This window comes from Dermochelys coriacea, chromosome 2 (assembly GCF_009764565.3).
Source record: "Dermochelys coriacea isolate rDerCor1 chromosome 2, rDerCor1.pri.v4, whole genome shotgun sequence".
In the NCBI taxonomy this organism is placed as follows: Eukaryota; Metazoa; Chordata; order Testudines; family Dermochelyidae; genus Dermochelys; species Dermochelys coriacea.
The window spans coordinates 266,145,877-266,166,382 of NC_050069.1; the positions used below are offsets into that span (position 1 = coordinate 266,145,877).

Genomic DNA, 20,506 nt, shown 5'->3' on the forward strand with positions numbered 1-20,506 from the left:
GGAACAGTCAGCATGGATTCACCAAGGGAAGGTCATGCCTGACTAATCTAATCGCCTTTTATGATGAGATTACTGGTTCTGTGGATGAAGGGAAAGCAGTGGATGTATTGTTTCTTGACTTTAGCAAAGCTTTTGACACGGTCTCCCACAGCATTCTTGTCAGCAAGTTAAGGAAGTATGGGCTGGATGAATGCACTATAAGGTGGGTAGAAAGCTGGCTAGATTGTCGGGCTCAACGGGTAGTGATCAATGGCTCCATGTCTAGTTGGCAGCCGGTGTCAAGTGGAGTGCCCCAGGGGTCGGTCCTGGGGCCCGTTTTGTTCAATATCTTCATAAATGATCTGGAGGATGGTGTGGATTGCACTCTCAGCAAATTTGCAGATGATACTAAACTGGGAGGAGTGGTAGATACGCTGGAGGGGAGGGATAGGATACAGAAGGACCTAGACAAATTGGAGGATTGGGCCAAAAGAAATCTAATGAGGTTCAATAAGGATAAATGCAGGGTCCTGCACTTAGGATGGAAGAATCCAATGCACCGCTACAGACTAGGGACCGAATGGCTCGGCAGCAGTTCTGCGGAAAAGGACCTAGGGGTGACAGTGGACGAGAAGCTGGATATGAGTCAGCAGTGTGCCCTTGTTGCCAAGAAGGCCAATGGCATTTTGGGTTGTATAAGTAGGGGCATAGCGAGCAGATCGAGGGACGTGATCGTTCCCCTCTATTCGACACTGGTGAGGCCTCATCTGGAGTACTGTGTCCAGTTTTGGGCCCCACACTACAGGAAGGATGTGGATAAATTGGAAAGAGTACAACGAAGGGCAACAAAAATGATTAGGGGTCTAGAGCACATGACTTATGAGGAGAGGCTGAGGGAGCTGGGATTGTTTAGTCTGCAGAAGAGAAGAATGAGGGGGGATTTGATAGCTGCTTTCAACTACCTGAAAGGGGGTTTCAAAGAGGATGGCTCTAGACTGTTCTCAATGGTAGCAGATGACAGAACGAGGAGTAATGGTCTCAAGTTGCAATGGGGGAGGTTTAGATTGGATATTAGGAAAAACTTTTTCACTAAGAGGGTGGTGAAACACTGGAATGCGTTACCTAGGGAGGTGGTAGAATCTCCTTCCTTAGAGGTTTTTAAGGTCAGGCTTGACAAAGCCCTGGCTGGGATGATTTAACTGGGACTTGGTCCTGCTTTGAGCAGGGGGTTGGACTAGATGACCTTCTGGGGTCCCTTCCAACCCTGATATTCTATGATTCTATGATTCAAATGAGAGGCATTTCTCGATCTGTCATGTAGTCTGTCTCTGTGAATTGCGATAACTTTGGCAAACTACATCTGGTCAATTCCAAATGTTCTAGGCCTCAGTTGACAGAACCCTGTTGATTTTGGTGAAAACTGCAAAAGCAGAACAGTCTGATTGCTACTAAAATCAGCCCCAGAGTGTCCATTGGGTGCTGTGGGCAGAAGAAGGTGTCTGGTGATCTCTGCTGCTTCCTCAACATGGCACATGTAATGCTTTCTCAAGGCCTGCTTTGGTGCTTATGTAGGCTGAGCTCTGAGCATGAGCAAATGATTTTTCAAGTGTCCCAAAAGAAGACCTCTGCAGTGGGATTCTATGCATAGACTATAGCCCCTAGCAATTTTAGAGGATACAGCCACTAAACCTAAATTTGAGCGTTAAGTCATCTAAGCTGCTCCTTTTCTTCTCTCAGTTGTTTTACTGGTTTCATATTTTTTTTATATTTTGTGTCCTTTGGTAATTGAAGCCAGGGTCAAACACAATCCTCTCCGATGTCTGGCTCCCTGAAAGGGTGGTCTGTCCCCTTTAAGATGTGGTGGGGACTGGGCCAGCCAAACCCTGGTTCAGGAGTTTGGAGCAGATGCTGGAAGAGAAGATGTGGTCCCAGGGTAATAGTCAGATACTGTGGGAAAACCCAGGTTACTGTCTCTTTAAGTGTGCAGGGTCTAGGAGCCTTGTGATATAGGGTGGGGCATAGCTCCCCTCTATCTTAGCCAATCAGGACAAGGTCTTCCCTCATCTTGGTTGGTGAGGTGCATAAAAAGGAGATGTTTCTTAAGGGGAAAGCATAGAAGAGTCTGACCTGGGTTATGAATGAATCCCTTTGAGAATATGTTTGAGAATATTAAGCAGAACATTGACTGTTTCCTTAGATACAAATTGTTTCCCGTTAACCCTAGACAGTGACAAGAGAATGATAAAAGTCTAGGAAAGGGGCTAGTGTTATCCATATGAAAAACTCTGGGTTGGATTCTGTTCTCACTTACACCAATATGAATATGGAATAACACCCCTGAGAGCTGTAAAAGGACGAGGGTCACATGATAATGCCTTATACTCATGAAGGATAGCTCCTCCAACAGCTATTAGCCAAGTTGGTCAGGGACTCAACCTCATGTTCTGGGTGTCCCTAAAGCCCTGATTGCCAGATGTCTGGATTGGACAACAGGGGATGAATCACTCATAAATTGTCCTGTTTTGTTCATTCCCTCTGAAGTACCTGGCACTGGCCCCTGTTGGAAGACAGGATACTGGGCTAGATGGACAGTTGGTCTGACCCAGCATGGCTGATCTTATGTTCTTATTCTAAGTATAGAAGAAAAATAAAATAATTGCAGAAAAATTACATATAATCCATCTCTATAACATATGCTATCCTTAGATACAGACACAGCTGATGGATTCTTGTAAATGCCAGGGTGACAGAGCTTAAAAAACTGAAGCCCACGCAAATCCTGCATTATTCTCCAGGACTCAGATCCAGGATAAAATTAAAGAAGCATTCATAGTCATGGTTCTCAGGATAAAATAATACATAGTTCTTTCATACCACTTTTATCAACAGATTTCAAAGCACTTCATAAAGGAAGGGAAATCTCATTATTAGGGCCCTACCAAATTCACGGTCCATCTTGGCCAATTTCACGGTCATATGGTTTTATAATCACCAATTTCATGGATTCAGATATTTGCATCTGAAATTTCAGAGTATTATAACCATGGGGGTCCTGACATAAAAGAGGGTTGTGGAGGGTCACAAGGTTATTGTAGGGGGGTTGCAGTGTTACCACCCTTACTTCTGTGCGGCTGATGACGGAGGTTCTGCCTTCAGAGCTGGGCAGCCGGAGAGTAGTGGACAGCACAGATGTGAGAGCAGCATGGGATGGGGTTGGGGTCAGGGCTGGCTTTATGGGTGGGTGACTGCTGTTGCCCGCTCTGGTGCCCCCTCCACAGAGCTATAGCTGCTCAGAGGTGCAGCTGTGCCAGTTTGTGTTTTAAGTGTAGCCTTGCCCTTAGACTAGCATTGTGCATCACTGTTTTCGTCCGTGGGTTTTGTTCACACACTTGTGTCTGAAAGAGAAAGGGAGATAAAGACAGGGAGTAAATCAGTTCCTATCTCCAAAGAAATCTTGGTTCTTTTTCCTTGGGCCTTTTAAACTGTGCTGTATGTAGTAATGTAACTGTAAAATGAGATGATTCTGTTTGCTGGGTACTGCCCCTATAAATTAGGGGCAGAATCCACCTCTTTCTTACACCAGTGAAAATCAAGAGTGGCTCCATTGAAGTCTAGGGTCTGATTTAGGGTTGCCCCTTTTCTAATTGATGGTAACCGGGCCCCCGAGGAACTCACCCCTGTCCTGCCTCTTCCCCCAAGGCCTTGCCCCCGTGGCTCACTCCTCTCCCTCCCTCCTACTGTCGCTTGCTGGAGCGCCTCAAGGAGCCCACCCGCAGGTAGGTCCCGTCTGAGCCGGAGCTGGGGCAGAATAATGACCCAGCACCTTCCCCTGCCCCACAGTAACTGGACTCTTGATTTGGGTGCAGTTTAGGGTCACCAGGTCCCCTTTTCGACTGGACTTTCCAGTTGAAAACCCGGCACTTTGCAACCCTAAATGGCACTTGGACACAGAAGCCAAAAACCAGTCTGTCTGGGTAAAACCCAGAAGGATGGCAACCATAGCCTGATTCCCATTTACCTGCCAGTGTAAAGGGCCCTTAAAGTGGGCCTAAATTACATTGACATTCACTTTAAGGCCCCTTTGTGCTGCCAGAATGAGAATGAGGCCAGTGGATTCACACTGGTGTAACTGAGAGCAGGATCTGGCACAGAGATCCCAGTTCACCACCACCTTGCATGTTTTGGAGTCATGCACAAAATGAGTGCAGAGTGGTTGTAAAATAACTACCATTCTGATCTAGTCACATTTCACACCCCTCCTGCACTGGTGGAGATGGCGGTGCATGGTGCAGGACAAAGGGAAATCAAACCTATTTGTTCTTTTCTTTGCTGTTTCTCTTGATTCTAAGATAAATCCACACAGCCCAAAAGATGCCCATTGGCTCTTTGTTTAGGGAAAGTATAACTTCGATGGATAAATTGGTGCAAAAACATATTTCGAGCCTATGCCATTATCACACATCTTGCAACAAATCAGGTACACCATATGTGGCTGATTGCTGTCTTTGATCCCCTAGGAGTGGTTAAATGCCCAACTAACAAAGGGTGCATGTAGCAAGGCGGGGCTCACTGGTGCAGCACCTCCTGCGGGTCAGCCTGTGAATTAGCTTATCCAGCTCAGGAGCACCCTCCTCTTGCCAGTTTCTTGCCCTCAGTTACCTGCTCTGTTGTCTCCACCACCACTGGGCCCATGTGCCTCCCAGACCCCGGCACCCCTTACCCTGGCATGCTGCCCCACAGCAGCATCCCCCCACTCTGGGTCTTCCCTCCCAGGGAACCCCAACCCCCTATACTCACCTTGCCTCAGTGACTACTGCCAGTTGTCATCTAGCCCCTTCTCTCAGGGGCAAACTGCAGTCTGTCATGGGCACTCATCACTGGCAAGGGGGTTGGACTTGCTGCCTTTTCTTGCCCTGGCTGCCTCCCCGCAGCCCTAGTATCTCCTCAGGCCTTTGCCACAAGGCCTCAGCCTGGGAGGTCACCAGGCCAGAGTCCCCAGCTCAGCCTGCCCTATCCAAGGCACCCCTGTCTCTACCAGGCAACTAGTTCCTCCTTGCTCCACTGCTGGAGCAAGACCCACCTCCTTTTCCCCAGGAACCCTTCTTATACTGGCCCAGATGGGCCCTGGTTGGCTGCCTCAAGCCCGCTTGTGATTGGTTCCCTGGGGCAGCCCTTTCCCAGGGCTGTTTTTAACCCCTTCCAAACTGGAGTGGAGTGACTGCCCTGCCACAGTGCCATTCATGCACAGAAGGTAGGCAGGTGTACAGGCAAATGAGCCAGCTCAGCCGTCTCCTTAGTTTAACATTCTCAAATGGGCTGTTTTTACTGGTATGAAAGCCCAATTTCCCCTCTATTCCTCACTAAGAAAAGAAGCCCCCGACGCCTTGCTTCTCACAAAGCACCATTTTTAGATCACAGGAAATAAGAGGGAAATCAGAAGAGCAAATAACAGCAGAAGCCCATAAAAATCAGCTCCGTTAATTACCTTTGAAGAGAGGAAACAAATCTCACACATGCTTTTGCATCTTGCCTATTTACCAGCTTAAATGGGAGGGAAATCAATGCTTCAGAAAGGAACCATATCGCATAAGCAACAGGAGCTGGGCCTGGAATTTAAAACGTAGATCTACATCACCCTAACGGGTGGGGGTGGATGAATCTGAGTTTTGGCTGCAGCCTGTTTCCATACGAAGTGATTTTTACAGGGGATATAAACACTCGGGGCCTAATTCTCAGTTAAAGGCCCCTTCGTGCCATCCTGAAAACAGAAAAGGGCCTTAAAGGGGAGAGGGGGAACCACCCCCTGGGAACATGACCTGTAGCGAAGGCATCCCGCAAAAGGGACTTTTGTCAACCCTATTCCCAATCCCCATCAGAGGGTGTGTGTTGGGGGCAGATTAGGTGTAGGGAGGGCAAAGAGGAGCACAGGCCAAGATCAGGGAGGGAGTGTGTCTGGAGAACATGATGGTTGCTCTCTATGTCCCGTAGTGGGTTATGAGAATTGGGCCCTGCTACATTAATGCATAAGCCAACCTTTGGGGTTAGGCAGAAATTTCCTCTAGCAGTTTATTCCATAATTGCCCAGGTGGGGGGTTTCTTACTCCTTCCTCCAAAGAATCTGGTGCTGGCCACTGCGTGAGACACGATGTGAGCCTCTGCAGGGACAGAGCCCAGCTCTGTGGGACAGCCGACACCTCCACGCTGCTAGCTGACAGCCAGGGTAGGGCTTCGTCATTATTATATAGAGCCTGGGGAGATAAACACCACAGGAAGTACCACCTCCAAGGCTGGATTGACAGCTTCCTTCCTGGTTCCTGGTTGGTGCAGGCATTCTATTTAAGCCCAGGAGGAATTCTAGGAAGACTCTGGGCAATGAGGTGGACTTCCCTACTGGCCACAGAGATGGACCTTGCCTCTTTGCTTGCTGGTTGACTCCGAACCCCAGCTTGGACCCTTGGCTTCCCCCCTTGAACTCCGACCCCAATCCTGACCCCTGGCCTTGGTACTTGGACCCTGATTCTGGCTTTGCTCCTTGGCTTTGGTATTGGGACTCTAGCTTTTGACCCCTGATTTTGGTTCTAGGACTCTGACTTCAGCTTGATCCCTGGCTTCCTTGCTTGAACTCTGACTCTGGCTATGGGTCCTGACTCTGCCCCTTGAACTCTGTCACTGTACCTGCCCTTTGGCATCGGTGCTAGGACCCTGATCCCAGTCCCAAACTCAGGCTACCACTCGTAGATTCTGATCCCTGACCTATGTCACTGGACTCTTTCACTAGCCCTGACTGCTAAGCCTCACCGCCGAAGCCCTGGCTATGACACAGGATGCTGGTTTAGGTGAACTATTGACCTGATCTTATTCTTCTGTTCCTGGCTAAACCTGCCTTCCGACAAGTGTCCAGGAAGTTATGAAGTTTGTTCTGTGCATCACTTAATCAAGGTTTGTTTGTGAAAGTCAGACAGTTTTTTGTTTTGTTTTGTTTTCTTGTTCAGTTCATAGCCTATTATCAAGACCACAATGAAGACCAAAGCAAGAATGAGCTCATACAAGCCCTGCAATTGCTCAGACAGCTCCTTCCAGATGGACGAAGGCATATGTTATCTCAGTCTCCTTCAACCCAGCAGACAAGTGATCCCAGCTGATTCCCTCTCTCAATCGACTTCTACACCGGAAGACTAGAAACCAAACCAGAACGGCACACAACTCAGTAGTTGCAAGTTCACAACAGTCTGTGTCAACCATTGCTTTGGCTGTGATTCATGTAAGTTCAGCCCCCAAGTTTTTCTTGAAACCACCGAGTTTTGTCTGCTTTGGAAAATGGCAAATTTTATGCGTTGTCAAAACTAAACCACACATTGGGTCAGTGTGGTTCAAAGCACAGCTTGAGTTCATGAACAGGTTCATGAGTTCTTTGGCAAACTGAGATCTCATTCACATTATAGTAACTACCATGTTTGGGAGGCATGTAGTCTCCCAATACATGTTAGGGTCCCATCTACGCTATGAAATCGGCATCAGGAAAACATGATAGTAGCATGTCCCCCGACACAGAATATGTCCACATGGGAGCTGGAGGTGTAATTTCCAACCTAGGTAGACATCAACTAGTTCTGATCAAGCTAAAAATAGTATTCACAGCTGCAAGAGTGATGGGATAGACTAGCCACCCTGAGTACAATCCCATTCGAGATACTAGATATATACTCAGGAAGGCTAACCTGTGTCAGGGCCCTTGCAGCTGTGGCTATGCTGATATTTTCAGTGCAGGTGTCTCTAACTGTACTGGAAATTACATCTCCAGTTCCTGTGTAGACATACCCACCGTGAAAGCACAGTTTGTTCCTGCAGTGTAGATGGGACCTTCTGTGAAGATATGTCCCTTTAAGGGCTGCACACAGCTTAGCTGAATACATGCATTCGGGTGAGCTGCAAGTAGTTCTGATACAGCCACCTGAGCAGAAAGACCTTTCTCAGAATTGCTGAGCTGAATTTATAATACATCACATATTCTGATCTTCCTAAAGTCCTGATTGAGTCTCCTTATGCAGAACCTACAAACACTGTATAGCACCAGGATTAGATGGATATGAGTGACTGGAGAAGAGAGTACAGGACAAAAGGGATAAAGAAAATGGACCAGCTGAGAGCTCTAATGGAGTTGACGTTATCTGATGTGACAAAGCTCTGTCCTTGTCTCCATGAGTCCCGTGTTTCTTGGCGGATTTCGCTAGCCTCAGAGGCTCACTGTGACCCTCCACATAGCCCTTCTCTCTCTAGAGGCAAGGGTCACAGCCTACTGAGCCATTTTCATCATACACCAGTGAGGGAGGTGAGGAGAAGCAACCTTCCCTCGCACAGTCTCTGTTGTCTCCCAGTCTCAGTGATTAATCAGGGGGGCAAAAGGCGGGAGCCCAGGCCCCACCTCTATGCCAGGCTCCAGCCCAGGGACCCTAATAGTATCAGCTATGGTAGCTGACTTTTTAGAAACAGGATATGTACAATTCCCTGGGCTACTTCCCCACAGCAGCCCCCCACTTCCTCAAGCTCCACTTCACCCTTACTTCAGGGCTGGCTTCCTTCCTTGTATCTGATATGGTATGTACTGCTCAGCCTCTCCAACAGTGCAACTTCCTCCTACAGCTCCTGACATGTACACCCACATGACTAACTGGGAGGTTTTTAACTAGTTTCAGCCAGCCCCTGATTGGCTTCAGGTGTCCCAATCAACCCTAGTGTCCTCCCTGCTTCTGGAAAGATCTTAATTGGCCCCAGGTGTCTTGATTAACCTGGAGCAACTGCCATTTGGTTACCATGGTAACAGGGATTTGTTTAGCCTGGGGTTAACATACCTTTTTCTCACTACTTTCCTATAGTCATCTGGCCTTGCCCCACCACACTGGCAATGCAGCAGATAACTGGAAGAGGTTCAAGAGAGATTCAACCTGTACATGCAAGCAAGTGTCTTTGTTGAAAAAGAAAAAAAGCAGCAGGTAGCTATTTGTTTTAAATAGTATGTAGCCAACAGCACTAGTTGTTTTTAATAGTATGACCTTAAGACAAGCAGAGCAATCATGCTATACAACTACTGCATACTCCAAACAAATGCAAATTTTGGAAAAAATATAAATGTCACACGAGAACTCAGAGAAAAGGGGAGTCATTTTGGAATAGCCTTCCAAGGGAAGCACTGGGGGCAAAAGACCTATCTGGCTTTAAGATTAAACTCGATAAGTTTATGGAGGAGATGATATGATGGGATAATATGATTTTGGTAATTAATTGATCTTTAAATATTCATGGTAAATAGGCTCAATGGCCTGTAATGGGATGTTAGATGGGGTGGGATCTGAGTTACTACAGAAAATTCTTTTCTCGGTATCTGGCTGGTGAATCTTGCCCATATGCTCAGAGTTTAGCTGATCACCATATTTGGAGTTGTGAAGGAATTTTCCTCCAGGACAGATTGGAAGAGGCCCTGGAGGTTTTTTGCCTTCCTCTGTAGCATGGGGCAAGGGTCACTTGCTGGAGGATTCTCTGCTCCTTGAAGTCTTTAAACCATGATTTGAGGACTTCAATAGCTCAGACATAGGTGAGAGGTTTTCGCAGGAGTGGGTGGGTGAGATTCTGTGGCCTGTGTTGTGCAGGAGGTCAGACTAGATGATCATAATGGTCCCTTCTGACCTTAATATCTATGAATCTATGAAGAATTTATGCTGGTTATCAAACTGTTGAGCCAAACATGTAATCATGGTCAACTCACAGATACAATAATTAGAGATCAAATAGCGATGGGATTTCGAGATCCAAAAAGACTGGTGGCAGATCCAGATTTGAACCTGGACAAGACAGTAAGAATATACCTGTGGCACTGGGCCAGAAAGGGTTAAACAGTGAGCAGGCGAAGTGACCCAAATCAACCTTTAAAGACATATTAAGGAAGTATTGAAGTGGTAAACAGGGCTATTCCTTGTAGATAGGTCTGAACACCATGTTAAATGGATGAGCGTTCTGTATTGTTAGAGAATTAGAAGTAAGTACTAATTATATTTGTCTGTGTTTACCTATATTTTGTTAGATGTTAACAACATGGCCAGATTAGCTTGTGGATGGTAATTCCCTTTTATGTCTTAATACATTATATTATGCATGCAGATGGTTCAGTTAACCTTAAGATCAAAGTTGTAAGATATTGCAGGAAATAATATTATTTACATTGTCTTCAGCTTAAATTGTCTATGCCCTAATGGAATGCCCTGATAGTTTGAATGGATAATTGCCTTATGTTATTTAATACTACTAGTTTACCTGAGCATACAGAGGAAATAGTGATTGACTTCAAAGCAACAATGTACATTACCTATTCTTCATTCAAGGAATGCTTGCTGTGACAAGAGGCGTCTGAGCCTGCTATAGAACTATAAAAGAACTCTAGGGCTGCATCAGCAGGATTTCGGCAAATTCCCTTTTATAAGAGTAACACATATTTATGTACTTTTAATATACTTAATGGACGATAATGCTTTTGCGACTGTCATTCTCCCTCTTATCCCATGACAGCTTACTCTGCTTAACAGCCTTTGGTGAGGGACCTTGTCAAAGGCTTTCTGAAAATCCAAGTACACTATATCCACTGGATCCCCTTGGTCTACGTGGTTGTTGACCCCCTCAAAGAATTCTAGTAGATTGGCGAGGCATGATTTCCCTTTACAAAAACCATGTTGACTTTTCCCCAACAAATTATGTTCATCTCTGGCATATGCTTCCTGGGCACTCACTAAAACTCAGTGTCTAGACATGCAAATTGGAAGGAGGCTTTAGCTTTAGTGCATGGTTGCAAGAAATGTCATGTGTTCATCTATACATGACCAGTTATTTCTGAAACAGACCATAAGTCTGTTGAATCCATTGCAAAGAAGGGACTGGCTCCCTTCCCAGAATACGGAGTCTATTTTTTCAATTGCAGTTATATGATTTGCAAATAGAATATAAAGCAGGAAGGAATTCAGTGCCAGTAGACACTGTATCTAGAGCTTTTGGCAATACTGTAGCAGGAAATGATTCAGAATCTATATAGCGCATGTGAACCTTAGAAAGAAAAATGACCCAGGCTCTGACAAAAGGTGAACTACATCTGCAGCTGCCATAACACAACATGAGCTCTTGTAAAGGGTGATCAAAGCTATAACAGTAGGTTGGCCTGGACAGGACATATCTAGTCCATATTTTCACTTCAAAGAAGAACTTTCAATGATTGATGGTGTTGTGTTGAAAAGCGATCGATTAATCATTACCAAAGTGTTCCAGTCTGATTTTCTTATTAGAATTTATGAAGGACATTTAGGAATTGAAATTGCAGAAGAAGGGCCAGAGATGTGTTGTTTTGGCCTCACATAAATGAGGATATTGAGAAAACAATTAAGAAATGGAAAACGTTAAATATTCCTGCCTGAGCCTTCAAAAGAGCCAATGATGGTACATCAAGAAGCTTTAGAAACTAGCATACAGTTGGTATTGATTTATTCAATTTTGCTGGCAAAGAATATGTTTTGATTTTAAACTATTACACACACTTTCCAGAGATTGATTCAGTGGACAATGCCATGGCAAAGCATGTAGTGACACAAATTAAATCACTATTTGCTAGACATGGTATTCCTGCAGTGGTAATGTCAGACAATGGTTCACAATATGTAGGATATGAATTCAAACTATTTGGGAGAGACTATGGATTCAAGCATATCACAGAAAGTCTTAGATACCACCTCCCAGCCAGAGGGTCTAGTGGAGGATGGCATAAAAATAAAGGGGCTACTAAATAAAAGCAAACAAATCTAATTCAGATCCTTACTTGGCATTGCTTAACTATAGGGCTGTCAAGGTTCCTTCCCCACTCTGAACTCTAGGGTACAGATGTGGGGACCTGCATGAAAATCTCCTAAGCTTACTTTTACCAGCTTAGGTTAAAACTTCCCCAAGGTACAAACTGTTTTACCTTTTGCCCTTGGACTTCCACTGCCACCACCAAACATCTGGGTTTATGTTTGAGAAAGCATTGTTTGGAAACATCTTTCCCCCCAAAATCCTCACCAAAACCTTGTACCCCCTGCCTGGGGAAGGTTTGATAAAAATCCTCACCAATTTGCATAGGTGACCACAGACCCAAACTCTTGGATCTTAAGAACAATGAAAAAAGCATTCCATTTCTTACAAAAAGAATTTTAATATAAGAAAAGGTAAAAAGAATCACCTCTGTAAAATCAGGATGGTAAATACCATACAGGGTAATTAGATTCAAAACATAGAGAATCCCTCTAGGCAAAACCTTAAGTTACAAGAAAGACACAAAGACAAGAATATTCATTCTATTCAGCACAGTCTAATTTCTCAGCCATTTAAAGAAATCATAATCTAATGCATATCTAGCTAGATTACTCACTAATTCTAAGACTCAATTCCTGATCTGTCCCCGGCAAAAGCATCACACAGAGAGACAGACCCTTTGTTTTTCCCTCCCTCCAGCTTTGAAAGTATCTTGTCTCCTCATTGGTCATTGTGGTCAGGTGCCAGTGAGGTTATCCTAGCTTCTTAACCCTTTACAGGTGAAAGGATTTTTCCTCTGGCCAGGAAGGATTTTAAAGCTGTTTACCCTTCCTTTTATATTTATGACACGCCCCCCCAAATCATAGCTAGGGTGAAACACTGGCTGGGATTTCTTCCTGGAGCTCTAGGAAAAAACAGAATTAATAAGACACATGTACCTCTAAATATATTACCAAATATATAAAGACTAACAATATTTTCCACATCTCAAGGACAATTTTAACCAGTTGATTCTGGGAAACTTTCATGGGAGAGTGCATCAGCCACTTTGTTAGAAGCTCCTGAGATGTGTTGGATGTCGAAATCAAAATCTTGGAGAGCTAAACTCCACTGAATAAGTTTTTTGTTATTTCCCGTGGAGGTATGAAGCCACTGTAGCGCAGCATGGTTGGTTTGCAGGTGGAAACGCCGTCCCCAAACATATGGGCATAGCTTTTCCAGAGCGTAGATAATGGTGTAACATTCTTTTTCACTGAATGACCAGTTGCTTTACCTCTCAGACAGTTTTTTGCTGAGAAACACTACAGGGTGGAATTCTTGATCCGGTCCTTCCTGCATTAAAACTGCTCCCACACCATGCTCGGATGCATCTGTGGTTAGTAGGAATGGTTTGTCAAAGTCTGGGGCTCTTAATACAGGGTCAGACATGAGTGTTGCTTTAAGTTGGTTAAAGGCCTCTGACACTCTTCAGTCCACTGAATGGCATTTGGCTGTTTCTTTTTGGTTAGGTCTGTCAGTGGGGCAGCGATTTGGCTGTATTGCGGTACAAATCATCTGTAATAACCGGCCAAGCCTAAGAAGCATTGAACCTGTTTCTTTGACTTTGGGACAGGCCACTTTTGGATAGCATCCACTTTGGCCTGCAGGGGGTTGATAGTTCCTTGACCCACCTGGTGTCCAAGGTAAGTCACTCTGTTTAGGCCTATTTGACACTTCTTAGCCTTAACAGTTAGTCCTGCCTCCATTATGCGCTCAAAGACTTTTTGTAGATGTTCCAGGTGTTCTGCCCAGGAATCTGAAAATATGGCCACATCGTCAAGGTGGGCGACTGCATATTCTCCTAATCCCACTAGGAGACCATCTACAAGTCTTTGGAAGGTGGTGGGTGCATTCCGCAGCCCGAAAGGGAGTACATTAAATTTATACAGCCCGACATGTGTGGTGAAGGCTGAGCTTTCCTTGGCGGATTCATCTACCGGTACCTGCCAGTACCCCTTGGTTAAGTCCAAGGTAGAGATGAACTGGGCCCATCCCAGTTTTCTAATAGTTCATCTGTGCATGGCATTGGATAGTTGTCTGGGTGAGTTACAGCATTTAGCTTACGGTAGTCCACGCAAAAACATATCTCCCCATCTGGTTTGGGAACTAGAACCACTGGAGATGCCCATGCACTATGGGAGGGGCAGATTACACCCATCTGTAACATATTCTGGATCTCCCGTTCTATAGCAGTTTTAGTCTGAGGAGACACCCGGTAAGGTTGGACTTTAATTGGGTGAGCATTACCTGTGTCAATGGAGTGGTATGCCTGTTCAGTCAGCCCTGGGGTGGCTGAGAACGTTGGCGCATAGCTAGTGCACAGATCCTGGATCTGCTGTCGTGGCATACACCCGAGGGTCATGGAGAGGTTCACCTCTTCCATGCCACCAGCACTTTTCCCTTCATAGTAGGCACCTTCAGGCCACTCAGCATCATTTCCTCCTTGCGCTGTAAACTGACAAACGTTTAATTCTCTGGAATAAAAGGGCTTTAGAGAATTAATATGGTATACCTTAGGCTTTCGGCTGGAGGTGGGGAATGCTATGAGATAATTAACAGCTCCCAGGAGCTCCTGGACCATGAATGGCCCTTCCCACAACGCTTCCATTTTATGGGCCTGGAACACCTTTAAGACCATAACCTGGTCTCCTACTTTGAAGGAACGCTCTCTGGCACGTTTATTGTACCAGGCTTTTTGCTCTTTTTGAGCATCCTGTAGGTTTTCTTTAGCAAGGGCTAGAGAGGTTCAGAGGGTGTTTTGTAGGCTGGTTACAAATTCCAGAATGTTAGTTCCTGGAGAAGGTGTAAATCCCTCCCATTGCTGCTTCACCAAACGTAATGGCCCCTTAACCTCACGGCCATGTACAAGTTCAAATGGTGAAAACCCTAAACTGGGATGTGGTACAGCTCTGTAGGCAAAGAGCAACTGCTGCAACACTAGGTCCCAATCATTGGAGTGCTCATTTATGAATTTACGTATCCTGGCCCCCAAAGTTCCATTAAACTTCTCCACCACGCCATTTGTTTGATGGTGGTAAGGAGTGGCAACCAAATGATTTACCCCATGATCTTCCCAAAGGCTTTTCATAGTTCCTGCCAGGAAATTAGTTCCTGCATCTGTGAGGATGTCAGAGGGCCAACCTACTCTGGCAAAAATGTCTGCTAGTGCCTGGAACACACTTTTAGCCCTGGTGTTGCTTAGAGCTACTGCTTCCGGCCATCGGGTGGCAAAATCATAGAATCATAGAATATCAGGGTTGGAAGGGACCCCAGAAGGTCATCTAGTCCAACCCCCAATCCATGAAATCCATGAAAGTCAGTATGTACTGCTTTCCTCTGGGTGTCTTTTTTGGAAAAGGACCCAGAATATCCACAGCTACTCGCTGAAATGGAACTTCAATGATGGGGAGTGGCTGAAGAGGAGCTTTGACCTGGTCTTGGGGCTTTCCCACTTTTTGGCATACCTCACAAGACCGGACATAGGTAGAAACATCCTTGCCCATTCCCTCCCAGTGGAATGACCTCCCCAACCGGTCTTTGGTCCTGTTCACCCCAGCATGGCACTAGGATGATCGTGGGCTAAGCTCAAGAGCTTGACCCGATACCTAGTTGGAACTACCAACTGTCTCTGAGGATGCCAGTCTTCCTGGTGTCTACCAGAAAGAGTTTCCTTGTATAAAAGTTCTCTTTCTACAACAAACCTGGATAGATTAGAAGAGCTGAGAGGTGGTGGGTTGCTCTGTGCTGCCGTCCAAGCTCTCTGGAGGATTTCATCTACTTCCTGTTCAGCCTGGAACTGTTCCCTTGCTGCTGGAGACATCAGTTCCTCATTGGATTGTGGACCTATGCTTGGTTCCTCTGGAAGCGATATAGGGGATGGGGCTGTTTCCAATGACTGTGAACCGCTCTCCGCTGGTGCACTATGTTGGGGTTCAGGCTCCGGCTGAGCCTCTTGTGTAGGGTTATTAGCTGCTGCCGGTTCAGGTTCTGTGGGGCCCTCCGGGGTTGGGGTTGCAAGTACTGGATTCAGTGCTGGCAATGGGTATGGTGCTGGTTGTTCCGCTGGTTCTGGTTCTGGGACTGGCTCTGTCTGGGTCTCTGGGACTGGATCCACTATTGCTGTTGCAGACATTGGCCTGGGGTCCGGGTCCATCACCTCTGACCAGGTCCTGGTAGAAGTTTCCAGAACAGCGCTAGGCGTGATGGCTGGTTTAGTCTGGCTGCGGGTGAGCATTCCTACCCTCTTGGTTGACTTCACATGATTGTCCAAGTCTTCCCCCAATAGCATGGGGATGGGATAATCATCATAAACTGCAAAAGTCCACGTTCCTGACCAGCCCTTGTACTGGATAGGTAACTTGGCTGTAGGCAAATTGAAAGAGTTGGACTTGAAGGGTTGAATCATCACTTGGATCTCTGGGTTGATTAAATTGGGGTCCACTAAGGAAGCATGGATAGCCGACACCTGTGCTCCAGTGTCCCTCCATGCGGTGACCTTCTTCCCACCCACACTCACAGTTTCCCTCCACTCCAAGGGTATCTGGAAGGTATCTGGGCCTGAGGACCTCTGGTTTGATTCCGGTGCAATGAACTGTAATCTGTTGGGGTTCTTGGGGCAGTTTGCCTTCACATGCCCCGGCTCATTACATTTAAAACATCGTCCAGCTGACGGGTCACTGGGGAGAGGTGGGTTGCTGGAGAACGGTGTGGTGGGATGATAAGGTGGCTGGAGGGTTCCTTGGGGGGTAGGTGGGGCCTTGGGTGGCCCCTGGTAGTAGGGTGTGGTCTGAGGTTGTCCCTTCTGGTTTCTGCTCCAACTGTGACCAGTTTTTTTCCTCTCTGCCACCTCCATCCATTTGGCTCCAATCTCCCCCGCCTCGATTACAGTTTTGGGCTTCCCATCTAGGATGTATCTTTCTATTTCCTCAGGAACACCCTTTAAGAATTGCTCCATTTGCATTAGGAAGTGCAAATCTTCTGGAGATTTAACACTTGCTCCTGATATCCAGGCATCCCAATGTTTCACAATTTGGTAGGCATGTCGGGTAAACGTCTGGTTTCCACCTTAGGGCTCTGAACTGCCAATGGGAATGCTCAAGGGTTAGCCCCATTCTGACTCTTACCTTGGTTTTAAACAGTTCATACTGGTTCATGCGTTCCTTAGGCATTTCAGCTGTCATCTCAGCTAAGGGTCCATTGAGCTGTGGCCTCAGCTCTACCATGTATAGGTCTGTAGAGATGCTGTACCCAAGGCAGGCCCTTTCAAAGTTTTCTAAGAAGACCTCAGTATCATCGCCTGCCTTGTAGGTGGGAAACTTTCTGGGATGGGAAGTGGTACCTGGAGAAGGATTGCTAGGGTTTGTTGGTATATTTTGCTGAGCCTTTGCCTTCTCCATCTCCAGTGCATGCTTCCTCTTTTTTTCCTTCTCCTCCTCCACATGCTTCCTCTCTTTGTCCTTGGCCTCCAGTTCTTTGTCCTTGGCTCCAGTTCTTTGTCTTTGGCCTCCATTGCTCTCCTGTGGGCAGCCGCTTGGTGTTCTTCTGCCTCTTTTGCTGCCTCCCTGTCTTTGTCCTTTGCCTCCATTTCTCTCCGTATGAGTTCTATCTGTCTTTCATGTTCCTTTTGTTTTTCCTCAGCCACAAATATGGCTAATTCCAGCTTTTGTTGAACCGTGGAGTCTGTCATCCTAACCTCTCTGTTTTTAACTAACTTTACACCCGAGGTTTAAAAATAAAACAAACAAAACTTGGCTTGTAAAATTTTGCTGTGCTGAATATGATACCTATATTCTCTGATAGTGATTGTAAACCTACAGAGAAATCCTAAAAAAACCCCTAACACCTTTGGCTCCAGGCAAATAGGCAGAAAACACCTCTAGTTGCTCTTAAGGAGAAAAAAAAAACAAAAAAAACCCTTCAGGTCTGTGAAGACTGGTGAATTTCCTTGCAGGAGGTTAACTATCCTGCCTTTAGGTAGAAAAAACTCCAGCTCACAAAAGGCAATTCCCTTTTATCTCTGCTCTGGCCCCAAAGCAGAGAGACGAACTCCTACTACTTCCTGTTGGAAACCTGCTTTCCAGCAGCCGAAAGGAAAAAAAAAAATCCTTTTCAAATCTGTGCTTCCGGTTCAAAAAAATCTCAAAATGATTTCAAGTTGATCCCACTGCTCTGCCACCATATCAAGGTTCCTTCCCCACTCTGAACTCTAGGGTACAGATGTGGGGACCTGCATGAAAACCTCCTAAGCTTACTTTTACCAGCTTAGGTTAAAACTTCCCCAAAGTACAAACTATTTTACCTTTTGCTTTTGGACTTCTACTGCCACCACCAAATGTCTGGGTTTATTTTTGAGAAAGCATTGTTTGGAAACGTCTTTCCCCCAAAAATCCTCACCAGAACTTTGTACCCCCTGCCTGAGGAAGGCTTGATAAAAATCCTCACCAATTTGCATAGGTGACCACAGACCCAAACTCTTGGATCTTAAGAACAATGAAAAAAGCATTCCATTTCTTACAAAAAGAATTTTAATATAAGAAAAGGTAAAAAGAATCACCTCTGTAAAATCAGGATGGTAAATACCATACAGGGTAATTAGATTCAAAACATAGAGACTCCCTCTAGGCAAAATCTTAAGTTACAAGAAAGACACAAAGACAAGAATATTCATTCTATTCAGCACAGTCTAATTTCTCAGCCATTTAAAGAAATCATAATCTAATGCATATCTAGCTAGATTACTTACTAATTCTAAGACTCCATTCCTGATCTGTCCCTGGCAAAAGCATCACACAGACAGACAGACCCTTTGTTTTTCCCTCCCTCCAGCTTTGAAAGTATCTTGTCTCCTCATTGGTCATTAAGGTCAGGTGCCAGCGAGGTTATCCTAGCTTCTTAACCCTTTACAGGTGAAAGGATTTTTCCTCTGGCCAGGAGGGATTTTAAAGATGTTTACCTTTCCCTTTATATTTATGACAAGGGTAACACCTGGAGACATTTGTTGCCTCCCGTAGAGATTCTGTTAAATGGAAAAGTTAAAACTAGACCACCTCATCTTGTAGAAAATGATGCTGAGAACAGACATGACGTAAAAGGGTTGAAGAAAGCAGATACAGACCAACAAAAATGTAGGATCACAGAAGGTTACAAGAAGTAGCATTTTTGCATCCTGCAGATGCTGGCTGTATAAATGTTACAAATTGTTGAGAACAAAAGGCAATAGTTACTCCTGCTTTGCCTCCTAGGTCACTCCTGAAGGACAGACTTACCACCGGGACAGGAAACATCTACAGTAGGGTCCTGAGGAAAGGGAGCATAAGGAGGAAACCTCAATGCCTGCAAGAGAAAGGGAAGTGGAGCACGCAACGGACCTACAGGCACTCAAGCAACTGATGCAGAGACAGTCCTGTTGTCGCGCAGATCAACCAAACTGCATGGACCTCAGAGACTGAAGGAGAATTGTTAAAATGGTCACAAGCCAATTTTAATTGTATAGATAGGAATTGTGTAGCTATTGACTATATGGATATACAGTTTTGATTAATGTTGAATAAGATCTTTAATTGGAAAAGAGGAGATGTGAGGCTTTGTCCCTTGAAAGGCTGTACCCCTCTTAGCTGAATAGCTACAGGAGAGGAAGCTGCGAGCAGTTCTGACATAGCCGCCTAACCAGCAGTTACCCCATTCTCAGAGGGGCTTAGCTGATCTTCTAAGGTCCAGCCTGAGTCTCCTACGCAGAACCTACGAAGATTGAACCTTGAATGGTGTTTTAACCACGTTCCCTTATCACACTATAGTCTTGCTAAAGGCCCATTTGCTATCGCAAATCACAATAGCACATTATAACACAGTTTTGTTACCTCTACTCTGCAAAACCGAACCAAGTTTTAATCGGCCCCAGGGTCAAAATGCGTGTAACTGGTCCCCCAGGATGGTAGATTTTAATAACCTTGAATCAAAATGTTGAGGTCCAGATCCCACAGACTCTTCAGCACCAGCATACGTTCACTATTAGGAGTAGTCCCACTGAGTTAAATGGGTTCCTCAAGTGAGTAGAGCTGGTTGTGTAACCCACACACCTGCTGGGTGCACGGTTCTGTCCCATCTAGTGGCACCGAGACCACTTAGAGAAAGTTAAATGAGTCTGCGCAGCAGCCTTAGCTAACAGTCATTTGACTTTTAGGTCATACAGTACAAGCTCATGCACTAAGCTTCAGAGGTCGCTGGTTCGATCCCGCCCGCTGATGACTGGGGTCTGTGGGCATTACACACGCAGCTAAGTGGTTGCTGGACCCAAACCTGGATTAATAACCAAGCCTGAAATCAGATGAGTTTTGCTTGGTTTCATGGTTATCCTTTCACACTGCTCTCCATGTGTGATAGCCAGACCTAAGAGTTTGCTCATTGCTACCTTGGCAAGATCTAAAAGAAGGTGATGAAACAGGATTAATTGTTATGTTTACATTCTATAGTGCCAGTGATAAAATTTTGGTGTCACATAATGCCCATAATCTTAATGTTATCAGCACAATGCAACTATGTTTACTTAAGCTACCCACTGCTACCCAGAAGCTGAGGGAGGAAGGGACTGGCCTAGTCTAATTACTACAAAGCCTAATTCTGATCTCTCTTATTATTAGAAACCATCTAAGACTGGGGCTTCATTGAGCTA

General features: G+C 45.5%; 1 long non-coding RNA gene across 2 annotated transcripts; it reads left to right on the forward strand.

Annotated features, from left to right (window-relative positions):
- The first annotated feature begins 6,348 nt into the window (after positions 1–6,348).
- LOC119852014 lies at positions 6,349–19,691 on the forward strand. Of its 2 annotated transcripts, XR_005291493.2 has the most exons (4): positions 6,349–6,481; positions 6,972–7,240; positions 8,853–8,969; positions 19,080–19,691. It is a non-coding gene; the product is annotated as an uncharacterized LOC119852014 (long non-coding RNA). The 2 variants fall into 2 exon arrangements; XR_005291492.2 differs by having other exon boundaries at positions 6,363–7,240.
- The last annotated feature ends 815 nt before the right edge of the window (positions 19,692–20,506 follow it).